Genomic DNA, 14,438 nt, shown 5'->3' on the forward strand with positions numbered 1-14,438 from the left:
AACTCTCTGGCAGGGCTGGCACCACAGCCCTCCCTGTCACAGGCCAAGCGGAATCTGCAATTTGTTCTTGGACGATGTGTAAGTTGGCACCTCATTGATTATTAATGAAGTGCTAATTGCACTCTGCATCCAATTTTGATGCGAATGCAGCTGCGGCTGTTTGTCCAGCTCTGCCGATTGGGATTTACCGCTGGCTTCCACAGTGGCCAGGAAGGGGACAGGGACACGGGCACTTTACAGTTTGCAAACTCCCATCACGCTGCCCAAAGCAATGATGGCAGAGCCGGGCATGAGCACCGAGGCTCGAGCACCCGGGTGGTCTCCCCTCTTGCCCTCGGCTGGCAGGGCCAACAGGAGGGCCTTCCGGCCGGGGTCCCATGTGCTCTGGGGCCGGACATGCGAGTGGCGGCCCGAGGGGAGCGGGTGGCGAGGCTGGAGGCTGGCACTGCCCTGGGCCACTCCGTCCCGGCTCCCGGGGCCGAGGGGCTGACGCAGTGGAAACGCAGGCCTTTGCGGAGACCGGGCGGTTGCCAGGGTTGTGCCGGGCAGTTGCCAAGCAACGGGGCCCAGGGACATGCCTGCGGCGAGAGGGCTGCTCCAGGGACCGGCTCCCCCGGTACCAAAGCACTATCCGCGGACACCTTGGAGGCTGAGGGGAGGTTCCGCAGGGCAAAAGAGTGGGGCTGTGCCTGGTGCCGCCACCGGCCCCCCAGGCCTCCCAGCTGCTGACCAGCAGGGCACTGTCCACCTGGAGGGGGCCGTCACTGTGTCCCCCGCCCTGTGTCCAGGGAGCTGGTGCGAGAGGGGCTCCTGAGAGAGGGTCAGAGCACAGGCTGCAGGGACGGGGTCTCGAGCAGGAGGTTGGAGGTGGAAAATAGAATTCTGGGGTTTCCGGGTCATTAAGGCAAGGCGACGGGCATGGGCTGGACCCCTGGGCAGTCCCTCCCGGGCGTGAGGAGTCACAGGGGTCCCCACAGAGGGTGGTGTCGCACCCTCACTCCTGTCTTGGCCGCACAGTGGGGACAGGAGGAGGGGTGTGGTGGGCAGATCCTGGAATGCGCGGTGACCGGCTGGTGCCTGGACCTACGGGGCCTTGGGGGGAGTCCGCACCTGGGTTCTTGTCCCCTGTGAGGACGGGTCCGTGCGGGCCCTGGTGCTATACCCTCCAGGTGCCACGTCAGGCCTGGAAAGAGCCCACGCACGCCTGCCAAGGCTGCAGGGCTGCATGTCAAGGAAACGTTTGCCACGAGTCTGTGAGGTGAGGACCCTCGAACACCAACCACGCGGCTCAGTCTGGCAGTGCACCCGCAGGGTCTGGGGGCTGAGGGACAGGAGGGAGCCCCCTGGCCCGGCCTGGCTCCCGGGGCGTGGGCAGAGGGACAGCTGGGATCGCCTGGCCCCCGGGCTGTCCTGTCTGTGGGGGGTGCGCCCTGTGGCCGTGGAAACAGGGCTGCAATGCGCCCTCGCTCACCCTCAGCGTCCTGTCCGCGCCCTGGCTCCGTGGCCTCGCCTGCCTGGGCGTGACCTCGCTGCACCCAAGCCACCCCCACCTTGACCTCCCGTTAGCATGGTCCACGAGCGATCGCACGGGGCGGGGGAAGCAAGACCAGGGGTACTGTGGCCCCACAGGTGGGTCTGGGCGGGAGTCACCTGCCTGTCACCTGTCCCTGGGTGAGCCGGCACCTGGAGTCTCCTGGGGGGCCTCAGTTTCCCTGCGTGCAAAGGGGGCCGAGCCTCCGGCAGAAGAGAAGGGAGCGGTGGGGGTGCTGGTTTTGGACGCAGTAGGGCGAGTCCGCGAACCCAGCGGCGCCCCATCTTCTGGGCATTTAACCCACAGGCGCTCAGCTACCAGCACAGGTGGGGAGGAGACACAGAGCCGGAGAAGGAGCGGCGGTTTCCCGCTGTCCCGCTGGGCGCCAGGTGCCCGTGGTCTCTGCTCAGCTGTCCCTGGGAACCCTGCGTCTTTCACACGACCAGCCCTGACACGCCCGGCCTCGCCAGGCCCGGACACCGTCCGCAGCACGGCGCTCGGGGGCTCCGGCAGGCGTGGAAGCCGCCGGGTTAGCTGCGCCAGGACAGCCGCGAGGCGGTCGGGACGCGCACCAGCAGCGAGCTCGGCCTGGTATTCGATACTCCAGGTCAACGCACCAAGTCCAGGATGAACGACGTACAAGAGGCTGCATACGGCAGGGGGCGTGTTCCGATTTTGCCCTGGGCCGCAGGCTGTAGTGCGGCCGGCGGGCGCTGGGTCGGCCTCTGGCCCCGGAGGCACCAAGGGGCCCGCAGCTCAGAGGGTGGGGGCGCGGCAGAGGTCCCGCGGGGCACCGGGTCAGCGGCAGGCTCGAGCCAGCGGGGAAGGGGACGGCGAGGCGGCCCTCGGGGCGGGCGGCTGACTGGACCGTGTCCTGCTCCGGGTGGGGGTGGGGCAGGCGTGGGGCCATGAACAGAGCTAAGGACCCTTCTCTGCAGGGGCGTCCCGAGGCGGGGCCCCTTGCCCTCCAGGCCAACCCTGCAGGGGACGCCTCCGAGGTGCCTCTGTGAGGAGGGACTTCAAGCCAAGCCCTTACTGTCAGCTCACGGGAAGGGCCCGGAAGGACTCACACCTGCCTTCCCAGGGCGGCGCTGGCCTGACCTAGGAGCCTTGCGAGGGGGGGGTCCTACGTTCTCTCCCACTCCGTGGGGTGGGGGTGGGGCTGCTCCCTTGCTGTCCTGTACCCCACTCGCGGCGCCCGACATCGGGTCCTTTCCAGTTTCTGGCCACCGTGGGTGTGGGGCCGGGCACACCCCTGGCCGTGACTCAGGCGCACTCCCAGAACGGTGGTTGGCCCGTCAGGCGCGGGGCCCCGTGGTCTGCGGCTTCTCGGCTGCTGCCCGGACCGCAGACTCCCCGCAGCGGGTCCCGGTGGGGGGGGCGGGGGGGGGGCCAGGAGGCTAGTCCGGTTCTCACGGGGCCTCTGCTCCCGTTGAACTCTCGCGGCTTTGGATTCCGTCTTGTCTGCCGGGGAAGTCGCCACGGAGGCTTTCCTGACGCCGCTCCCACCTGTCTCCGCTCCCTCCGCCTCATTTCCACCTGTTACTACTTTATGAGAGAGGCTGCTTCTACAGGGGCTGTGGGGGTGGGGGCGCAGGGGCGGGAGGAGGGCAAAGCGGGCTTCAGCTCAGGAGGGAGCGGTGGCCTTGCCACCACACGCACTGGGACCCCGAGGCCTCCTGCCGCACCCTCAGGAGGGGCTCGCTGTGGGGGGCGGTAGCTGGGCCGGGGGTCTCCGGGATGCTCTCGGAGCCTGGAGTCTGTGCCGCGCCCCCCGCCCCGGTCCGCGGCCCTGGCTGGGGCAGGGGCACCACTGGCCAGTAGGGGACAGTAGGGGAGGAGCCTCTATCTGCGGACTGGAAGGGAGGCGAGGCAGGCGAGACGCGCTTTGGAACAGGTCCTGGCCCCGAGCGACGGCGGAGCGGGAAACACGGAGGTCTTCAAACCTCCAGAGGCGTATCTGAGGTCGCCCGTTGGCTTCCCTCTCCTGTGGGGGCTCCTCTCTTCCCTCCGCGCCCTCCCCAGGCGCCCCCCCCAACCTCACCCTCCGGATTACCAGCCTCGTGAGTCCTGCCACGCGGTGGCTCCCGAGAGGTGGGAAGGGGGCGTCCTTGGGATGAAAACCTTGGGGGGCCGGGAAGGGGGGGTGAGTGGGGGTCGAATGTGTTTTAAATACAATGCGTACCAAAACGTAATAAATATTTAATTTTATTTTATTAAATACCAAATTGGTGACGGCTGACACTTTATTAAAGTGTCAAAGTGAGTGTTCGTACACTCTAATTACTTATTCTAACAAGGCGGGGAGGCCAGCGCGGCGGGCTGTCTGGGTGTGCGGGAGGTGCGTGGCAGCACGGGGAGGGCGCCCCCCGTTAAGTCACACCTATTAAACTATTATTTGCACCTAGAGGCATCTCATTAATGCCTCAACTAGTGCCTTCACGCTGCCTCTGCGGGCTGACCCCGGGCTCCGACGGGAGAGGCGGCCCCCGGATTTCGCCCCTGGCACAGCCTCCCCGACCAGCAAAGCCTATGAAATTAACAAGGACCCTCCCACCTAATTGAATTCCTGACAGATGGAGAATCCTGCGGCCGCTGGCTGGGGGCATTCTGGGATTCTGGGGCTGGTCCTGGACCCCCGAGCTCCCCGCGGGGAGGGGAAGCTCACCCCACCGCTGCCCCGAATAGACCTCTGGCCCTGTTTGAAAGGTGTCTGCCTCCACCCCGTGCCACCTCTTGGGAGTGACGTGTCCCCCAGGGGCCCCTGGGCCCCCTTCGGACTGTGTGGGCCTGAGCAAGCCTCGGCCCTGCTCTGGGCCTCTCCGGAAGGACGCCTGCAGGTGCTGCGGGAGTCAGGACAGCAGGTGGCAGGACGACGGAGCCCGCGCCCCGCTCAGACCCTGCCTTGGCCTGGCTCTGTCCTTCCTTGGGCTCTGGGCTTTCAGACACGGACCTCACCCCTTCTCTCTGCTGCTGCCCTGGAACCTGCGGGGGAAGAAGTGCTAAGTCCATGCTCACCATCCCGGCTCTGCCCTTAGCTCCAGTCACCAGACCCCAAAGACCTGGTGCCACGGCCGATGCGTCAGCACAGCCGGGAGGAAAGCCGCCTTCGGCCTATCTCCCGCCGTCTGTCGTTCAGTCTGTCATCTGTCACCTGACCCGTCGTGTTGTCTATCCTCCACCTTGCTCATCGTATGCGTAGTACGTGCTCATTGCAGCAATGAGAAAATCCCAAAGTACGCAGGAGAAAATACAGTTTCACCTGCAGCCCCGTGTCCCGAGGACAGCTCCTGGTGAGCTCTGGCCGGACGTCACGGATGTGTGCAGCAGTGCTGTCTCAGCACAGGGCCAGCTCTGGTCGCCCGCGGCTTTCCGGACCACCGAGGGAGGAAGGACCCTGAGGCCCAGCCGTGGAGGCTCAGTAATGGCCCCAAAGGTATCCACGTTGTAACCCCTGGAACCCGTGAACAGGGCTCCTTACGTGGCAAAGGGGACTTCGCAGCTGTGAGTCAGGGCTGTTGGGGCATCAGGTGGGCCTGATGCATCACAAGGGTCCTTATAAGAGGAGACAGGCGGTCAGGGGCGGCCCTGGAGATGGAGGGAGGGCCCTGAAGCTGAGGAGCATAGGCGGCCAGCAGAGGCCGGAAGAGGCCAGGAAGAGGCCAGGAAGGCCTCCAGAAGGAACTCGGCCCTGCCGACTCACTTTTGACTTCTGACCCCCAGAACTGTGTGGAAATAGTTGTGCTGAGTTAACCAAGTTTGGGGTAACTGGTTACAGCAGCAGGGGACTGCCACACGAGCCCTGCCAGGGAGCAATTTCTGCCACGGCCACGGGAGGGAAGGGTGCCAGTTCTCCTACTGCAATCACCCGTTCAGAGGTACGTTTTATTGGTTTTTTTTTTTAATTTTTTTTGTTTTTAACGTTTCCTTATTTTTGAGACAGAGAGAGACAGAGCATGAACGGGGGAGGGTCAGACAGAGAGGGAGACACAGAATTTGAAGCAGGTTCCAGGCTCCGAGCTGTCAGCACAGAGCCCGACGCGGGGCTCGAACTCACGGACCGTGAGATCGTGACCCGAGCCGAAGTCAGACGCGTAACCGACTGAGCCACTCAGGCGCCCCCAGAGGTACGTTTTTAGGTGAACAGGGGCACTACGCGTGCTCACCCGGCTGTGCAGCCATCACCACCGTCTATCTCCGCAACTTTCCATGTTCCCACACTGAGACTGTCCCCATCAGACACTAACCCCCGTCCCCAGGCCTCCCATGGCCACTGTCTTAGGGCCCCAAGGCCTGGGCGTTCCTAAACCTGCAGTGAACATGTACCAAACGCCTACCCTCCAGGAAGGCTGTGCCCGTAGGCATCCCATCAGCCACGCGAACGGCGAGCGTGGCCGTCTCCCCGACATGCAATCTGTCGTTTTAGAACATTGCCAAATGGACAGGCGACACTGGCGTGTGATTGCTGCTTCCGAGCACGTTTCTTACTCCAAAATCAGGGCCCTGAAGAGTCAGGAGGCCGGGACGCAGGAGCGAGGAGGCGGGGCGCAGGCGTGAGGAGGGGGGCGCAGGAGTGAGGAGGGGGGGCAGGCGTGAGGAGGGGGGCGCAGGAATGAGGGGGCGCAGGCGTAAGGAGACGGGGCACAGGAGTGACGAGGCAGGGGCGCAGGAAAACTGGAGAGACAGGCCCCAGGAGATGTCCTGGACAACCTCGCGCCGAGAGGGGCAGGGGCACGGGGGTGGGGAGCAGCAGCGGGGCTCAGAGCCCCTGTGTCCCTGGCACAGCAGCTCGGAGACACCAGCCTCACCGCCCCTCCGGGCAGGCGTCTCCTGGAGACCCCGCAGCCCCTGAGGGGCGGCCCGAGCGGGCCGAGCACTGTGACGCGTGAACAGGGGGCGCCTCTGCACACAGCGTCCGCGAGTCCAGGGCCCTTCTTCTCTAACGTGTGACGTTCGTCCGTTTCCTAACAGTTTCCTGCGTTCCCTCTGGGCGCCAGGCCTGTGCAGCTCACGGAGCCCACAGTCCAGCCGGGGCCGACGAGCGCCAAGCAGACAGGCCACGACCCCCAGTGAGCAGCTCGGGTCTGGGAGCAGGAGAGCGAGCGGGGAGCTCAGCCCCCTGCTCCCGCCGGAAGGGTTTGTCCCAGAGAGGAGGCAACATCCCGGCTCGTCATCACACCTCTGAAAGCCCGCACCGCTGCCCCAAGCGGAAACCCTAAACTGCTGGTCCCCGAAGTCGCCTGGAGACAGCCAGCACCAGGTGGGCCAGAGAGGGTCGGTGACGGCCCACACCCAGGGATGGAGAAGTCTGGCTGTTCCTGACCCACACGTCAGCCTCCCCCAGCCGGCCCCCTCCCCAAAGAGGGTCCAGCCAGGAGACCCCAAGGACGGGGAGGCAGGCTATGCAAGAGCACCTGTTTCCCTCACCCCCGATTTTTTTTCTTGGGGTAAAATACACATAAAATTTACCATGTTAACCAACGTCAGGGTATGTACTTCAGGGGCACCGAGCACATTCACGCTGCTGTGCAGCCGTCCCCACTGTCCTTCTCCAGAACGTTCCATCTCCCCACACCGAGACTCTGTCCCCATTCATTACGCACGGACCCCCACCTGCTCCCCCAGCCCCGGGCCCCACCGTCCACTCTGTGTCTGTGAGCCTGACGACCCCGGGACCTCGTGGGAGTGGGTCCCAGTGCGTGTCCTCCCGTGTCTGGCTCGTGTCCCTCAGCATCACCTTCTCCGCATTCATCGCGTGGTAGCAGGTGTCATTGTCTCCTTTCTAAGGTGGAACGACATTCCACCGTGTGGATGGGCCACAGTTTGCTTCACTATTTGTCCACGTACGGGCGCTTGGATGCGTCCACATTTTGTCTCTTGTGAACAATGCTGCCGTGAACACGGGTGTACAAACATCTCTTCAAGACCCTGTTTTCAGTTCTTTTAGATCTGTTCTCAGGAGTGGAACCGCGGGACCACGGTTATCCTCGTTTGATTTTGGGGGAGCTGCCGGGCTGCCTTCCACAGCGGTGGCTTATGTCGCAGTGCTACCAGCGGTGAGCAGGGGGTCCCATTTCCCTGCATCCTCCTCGGCCTCAGTCCTCATTGGCCAGCCGGGCAGATCCAGTGGATCTCAAGGTCTTGGGGGATGGCAGGGCCCCAAAAGAGAAGGGGCCCAGGTCCCTGGGTCACACTGCATGCGGACTGACTACAAAACACCGGGACTGTACATGAGCAAGTCCTAACCTCTGACTTCAAGTCGCTGACATTTCGCGGGGGCTTATCTGTCACGGCAGCGAGGGTCATTCAGCCTAAGAAACATACAAGGTAGTGGCAAAATCTAGTTTGCGGGATTGCTGCAAAGATTCAGTGAGTGGATCCATGAATAGCCCTTCACTCAGGACAGTCTTAGCACCGGATAAATGTCAGCTGTTGTTTTAACGGTGTGTGGCCCTTCCCTTCTGTCCCCAGCCCCCCAACACTCACACATCCGAGCCTAGAATTCCTTCTTAAGGACAACAGATGCTTTGAACTTAGGGTTCTTTATTTTGCTGGTGACAGGAAATTCAATTCGAACTGGCTTAAGCAAAAGAAGGCATCTGTTATTTCACTTAAGTGAAAATTCAAGGGTCTCGCTTCAGGCACAGCTTGATCCAGAAGTTCACATGCTGACATTAAGACCCAGTGTCTGCCCGTCCCTCAGTTCTGACGTTTTCTGTGTTGGTGTCTATCTCAGCCTCCCTTGATGGCAAGATAGTTGCCATGGCTCCAGGCCAGAAGCGGGTCACCCCAACCCTAGAGCCATCCTAAGAAGGCAAGGCAGAGTCTGGCCCATCCCAACCTGCCTGGTGCCCAGCACAGGGCCCTCATCTTCCTCTGAACCTCAGTTTCCTTATCTGTGAAATGGGGCTGTCTGAGGTCTGGTACACAGGAGGTGCTGAATCGCAGCTTGTTCCCGACCTTGGCCTTGTGGGGCTGGCACAGGCCTGGGGTGCACCTTCTCTCCCTCAGTGCCTCCTAGGTCCTAAAGAATGGCTCCAGCACCAACGGCAGGCCCCAACACGTAGAAGGTACTCGGCACATGTTTGTCAGGTCAATGTCTGTGGTGCGTGGGCTTCCAGAGGTTGGCGCGAGAGACTGTGGGGCGGGGGCATCGGGAGAAAAGACCCACTCAGAATATGAATTTTCTAACTCTTTGAGAGGCCCAGAGACAAAGTGGCTGCTTCTAGGGGGTAGTGAGCTCCTCATCAGCGGGAGCATTCAAGCAGAGGCTATCTCCCCTCTAGGGTCCTCTCTACATCTCCACAGCTGTGCGGGGTGGGCTCAGGTGTAGCTGGCTGGACCCCCAAGACTGGGCTGGAGCCGAGTGAGCCCCCATAGGACAGAAGTATCCGTACCTGTGCTCCCACATCCATATGGAGCTGAGAGGCAAGTCTGGGCCTGGGACCCTTCTGGGTCACATGGGGTCACCGGTGGCTGCCGTGGGCAGAGCCCGGGGTGGCTTCACACAAAGACTGTGGAAATCCTTTGTGCCAATTCCTCAGGGGAGACTGGAAACCCTGTGTCTGCTGATTCCCCACCTCCCTGGTCCATCCACCCCATCTGTCCCCATGTCTCTGGGTCTGTCTCCCAGACCCTGCCTGCGGCATCTCTTACCTCTCCCTCTGTCTCTGTTCCGGGAGGAGGGGCAGAGAAGGGCATGTGGGGGCAGTGAGCTAACAGCCAGGGTGTCCACTACCTTCCAACTCCCAATCGGTGTCTGTGTGGGCAGGGCTTTGGCCAGGAGGGTGGTCCAGAGCCCCCCAGGAGCCCTCTTCCTCCATCGGGGTGCAGGGGCAACACGGCGGGTCCAGGGAGTCAGGCAGTGTCGGCACCTGACCTGAGGGCTCATGAGGCCCCTTTGGGGTCTCCATCCGGCTCCACCTCCCCACTGCCCCTGCTGCGCGCACATTTCAGCTCTCCTCACTGTGCCCTCCACCCTGCTCCTGGGGTGACCCCTGCACCAGCCCTGCTGGTGGACGAGTAAGTGAGCTGCCCTTAGCTCGGAGACAGCCGTGCACCTGGCGGCGCGCCCCTAGCGGCCTCAGTGTCCGGCCTGTGCAATGGGGCCGCGCGCACAGTGGGAGCGGGGGGCCGTGGCGCGCGCCGCCGGCAGGGGGCGCCCCCCGCCGCCAGGAGGCCGCGCGCGGAATCGCAGAGAATTTGCTTCTTTTCATCACCCGCCCGCGTCCAGCTGCTCCTGTCAACACCTTCTTACAGCGTGTGATGCGCCGCCGGCTGACAGCTGGAGCCGCCCCTCCGGCCGGGCCGCCGAGCACCTGGGGCTGGGGCTGCGCTGGAGGGGGGGGCGGTGGAGGTGGGGGGGGGCGGGGGGGGGGGGGGGGGGGGGGGGGGGGGGCCGGGGGGGGGGGGGCCCGGGGGGGGTCGGGGGGGGGGGATCCGAGGGGCGGGGGGAGGAGGGCCTGGAAGGCCTGTGTGGGGCAGGGGAGCTGCGGGCACGGTGGGGATGGGAGGTGCTTCTGGCGGGGAGCAGGGGGCTTGGGGGTTTCCTGGCCCCGGAGCGCTGGGGAGATTTGCCCCAGGGACAGAGGGTGGGTGGGGTGCGCCCTGGGCTGGCCTCCCCGCAGCCCACCTGGCCTCCTCTCGCCTGCGTGCCCCGGGAGGGGTACACTTCCATCTGTGACCCCACTCCCAATTCCCCTCTGCCTGGATGTCTCACCTAGCTTGATTTTATTCCTTCTGGAGCTCCCCCGTGGAACCCACGGGGCAGGCATCCCTGCTCAAACCAGGGCAGGGGAGCGGGCACAGAAAGGGTTGGAGGAGTGTGTGTGGGGGGGAGGGGGGGTAGCTGTGGGCGCAGTCTCCCCCTCCCCCCCAGGCCAGGTGCTCTGCTGGAGCCTTGCCAAGCTTGGCCTCAGTTCCCTCGTGGGTGAAACGGATGCTACCTGCCTTGGGGCGGCTCACACACAGGTACTGGCTTGGCCAGGTCCTGGCACCTGGGGGCCACCCTTCCGCCCAGAAATGGGGCTGCTGTTGTGTTCTCCTCGCTGGGCCTCTGGCCACTGGGTCAGAGCAGGGGTCTGGGGGGAAGAGGGGGGGGTGGTTCTGAGCAAGTCGCAGACCCTCTCTGGGCCCCGGGATGGAGCAGGTGGAGAGACACGGGTCTGGGGGCCCCAGCACTCCTGCTTGGGCTCGAAAAGCTGCCTTCCTTCCCTGGGGGCAAGACTGAGGCCCAGGGGAGAGGCGGGAATGAAAACAAACACTCTTGAATCCACACCCAGAGGTGGATTCTCCCTCCCCAGCCTCTTCCCCCTCCTGAATTCCTGCAGAGTGGGTGTAGCTGTGAAAAGGGACAGGGTCCTCTGTCCCTCTGGGAGCTGGACTCGGTGTCCATGAGGCCGGGAGGGCAGTGCAAGGACCAGACAAGGCCTCCTGCGAGCCTGGGCTCAGTGTGCCCAGAAAGGCATGCCCAGCTGCCACCATGGGCAAGGCGGTGGGCAGCTGAGGACCAGGCCCCGGCCCTCCAGGCCACCTTCCCACACAACCGAGGGGCCAGGAGGGCCCTGCTGCTCGAGTGACCTAGCTGCGCCAGGGCGCCCCCGTCCCCGCCATGATTTATGAGGGTTTCAACAGTGTTTGTGTCTTCTTGGAAAGCAATTTGGGGACGGGAGCTTTGATGGTGGAATCCGGCGTCTGGGAACCTCTCCTTGGAGAATGATCCAAAAACCATACATCGTTTCCAGCACAAAGATGTTCAGCGCAGTGTTTATAACCGCAAAGAATCGCACCCAACAGGAGGCCTTTGGGATAGACGTTTCGTGAGCTGGTAACGGCCCCGGGGAAATGCAAATGCATCACTAAGGGAGAGGAGCAGGGGGCACAGCTCCGTGGAAAGCCCACGCGCAGATGGCCGCAGGTGCACACTGTGGCCAGGAAAGGCCCAGGCGGGAGACCGGAAGTGTGGCTCCGCTGTTGGCTGTCCCTGAGGCTGGCTGGGGCCCGCTTCCCCATCGTCTTTGCTCTATTAGCCTGTGCCATGTTGATCATAGGAGAAACCAACATCATTTCAACAGCAAATTATTTAAAGCCCCATTTGTATACTGAAGTATTTATGAGTGAAATGATACGGTGTCTGGGATTTGTTTTAAAACTCACTCCAGATGTATTCATGCATTACTTGTGCAATTAACAAGGAAGTTTAATAAAAACCCACCATGTGTGTTTGGGAGGGTGTCTGCACAGGCCTTGGCAGGGGCTGGGGGCAGAATCTGCAGCTGGCGTGGCTGGAGTCCTGAGCCTAGCCCCCCGGGTGTCCGCCTTGCTGCCACACAGCCCACATGGTGGGATCCGCGACAAAGGGGTGATGGCCCGACTGCAGAGGTGGGAAGGAGCTGGGGTTCAGGGCTCCAGGAGCAAGGTCCTGGCGGGCAGGGACGGCGGCGCCCCAGGCTGCCCTGGGCCGCAGCAGGCCTGGGGACAGAAGGGGCAAAGGGGAGCTGAAGGGTTTGTGTCCCAGGTGCCATCCAGGGCCACTGAGTGGGTGAGGAAGGGCTGGGCTGTGGCCAGGAGGGCGGGCAGGATGCCCTGGGACGGCTCGGCTCCCACAGGACCCGCCCAGGCTTGTTTGTGTGCCTGTGGCCCCGGGGGAGGCCCTTCTCTAAGCTGGCTGCTGGCAGCGCTGGGATCAGGGACGCCCCTGCCCGGGCCAGCAGGAGTATGGCGGGTACGGCAAGTGCCACCTCCCCTTGTCTCCCGGCTGGGGGCACCCGGCCCAGGTCTTCCGCCCCATGTCCCTCCCCCACACAGAATGGGCACAGCTCAAACTCCACTCTGAGCAGGACTCTCACTGCCCCTCGCTGTGCCTCAGTGTCTGTGTGTGTGACACGGGGCAGTGGGGCTTGGTCAAGCTCATCCCCGTGCATCGAGTAGGGCCACACCCCTGTGTCGTGAGGCCCTGTAGGAGTCAGGTGTCTTGTCCTTACAGCCAGGGCCAGAGAGGCTCGACCTGGGGAAACCGAGTCTCACGGGGGGCCTTGGGGGCCCCTCACCTCTGCCCAACCAGGCCTGGACTCTGTCCAAAGGCCCCCGACCCGTGGAGCTCCTGAGCACAACTAAATGGTTGTTGCTTTAGGTTCGGGGCGGCTTGATTCGCGGCAACAGATAAGCGGATGCATCCCCTGACAAACTCCGTTCCCGAATTTCTGCTTAAAAACCTTAAAAACGACCTCTTATTTTTTATGGCTGCCGTGTCCTGTCCATCTGCCCAGGAGAGCACTCGCTCTGGGGACAAGGCCTGTCAGCCTCGTGCTCCACTGTCTCCCCAGCACATACTCTGTGCTGGTATACAGTGGGTGCTCAATACATTCTTTTGACATGAGTGTAGCCCGTGGCCCAGCTGCAGGATGTACGTGAGTCGGCCGGTCACCACAAAGGCCGGCTCTGGCTGATCAGAGCCACAAGTAATTTCTGAGAGGGTGTGAGGCGGGGTGGGGGTTCAGGGGCGGACGTGAGGCGGGGCGGGGGGTTCAGGGGCGGATGTCCAGGCTGCAGACTGTGGCATGGGCAGCGGGAGCGCGTAGCCCGAGGCCGGCCGCCGGAGCCTGGCAGAGGCTTACGCTCCGGAACGAGGCCGGGCCGTCTCCGTTGCCCTGCTCTTGGCTCAAGATGGGAAGGCCAGTGGCCGGTGGCCGGTGGCCGGGGTGGGAAAGGGCCCGGCCCCGGCCCCCCTGGGGACAAGGAGCTGTGGGGAAGGGCCGGGAGCCTGGACATCCCGCGGGGCTGATCAGAGGCCGTGGTGGGCTTTCTCGGGCCCTGGGCGGGAGGGGCTGCGGGCAGCATGATCGGCGGGGCTCCCCGCGGAGAGACGAGGACGGGACCAAGCACAAGGCCCAGCAGGACACAGTCAGGAGAGGGGGTGCCCCCGAGGGGAGCTGTGGGTCCTCCCTGGGGGACCAGCTGGGCCTCCGAGGCTTCTCCTCCTGGGGGTCCTGGGCCCTGCCACCGGCTCTGTCCTCCTGACCCCAGCCTGGCCACAGGCTTGCCCCGAGCAGGCCGGCCTGGGAAGAGTTAAGTGCTGGACTGTCCCCAGCGGTAAGCAAGCCTGATCCCCCGAATCCTCTTTTAATTATTTTGTTCTCATGGAGGCCGACGCCTCCCGCCTGCCCGCAGCCACCCTCATTGGTATGCGCTGCCCAGGCCCCTGCGGACGGCCGGTCCAGCAAGGCAATAAGTGTGAGAACCGTGTCCCCGCCACAGAGACCCCGCGGCCGGCACAGCGGAGCTGGTGGGACGGGCCACATCCCCGGGGGACCACCTTACGGATGCAGAAACTGAGGCCCCCTGAGTCACTCCCACCAGGGGGTGGCTGGGGTCCAGATCACATGCTGCTTGGTGGGGAGTATTAGGTGCAGACTCAGCTCTGGCCAACCCCACACCCACCCTGTCCCATCCCTGACCCCTGGCGGGCACCTGTGTTTCCTCTCCGTGACCTCGGGGTACCCACCGGGGTCTCCTGAACCCTCGGAGTCTGGGTCCTGGGTGCTGACGGTCCCCTGCTTTTCTCAGAGGCTTGCGCAGGTCGGGGTCTTGGGACCCCTCCCCGCCTGGTGATTCCTCAGGACTCCGGGCCCGGGACCTTGTCCCACTGCATCAGAGGACAGAGCACATGATGTATGATAAACAGTACAGACCCGCCCGCACATCGTACAGAGAAGGTATCGCACAGGGCAGGGGGACCGGAGGGCTGTCGTTTCACGGGCACAGAACTTCAGTGTTGCAGGATGAAGGTTTCCGGACATGGTCGGTGGGACGGTCCCACCACAGCGTCCATGTGCTCGGTGCCCCTGACTGATCTGTGCACTTAGAAACGGAGAAGATGGTAAATTGTAGGTCGTGGGTTTTCACCGCA

The 14,438-nt window shown here is 63.5% G+C and overlaps 1 long non-coding RNA gene across 1 annotated transcript; it reads left to right on the plus strand.

Moving 5' to 3' along the window:
* Positions 1–6,469: 6,469 nt before the first annotated feature.
* Positions 6,470–7,972, plus strand: LOC125928611 (uncharacterized). The gene is made up of 2 exons (XR_007459725.1): positions 6,470–6,791; positions 7,491–7,972. It is a non-coding gene; the product is annotated as an uncharacterized LOC125928611 (long non-coding RNA).
* The last annotated feature ends 6,466 nt before the right edge of the window (positions 7,973–14,438 follow it).

This window comes from Panthera uncia, chromosome E3 (genome assembly GCF_023721935.1).
Source record: "Panthera uncia isolate 11264 chromosome E3, Puncia_PCG_1.0, whole genome shotgun sequence".
Lineage (NCBI taxonomy): Eukaryota > Metazoa > Chordata > Mammalia > Carnivora > Felidae > Panthera > Panthera uncia.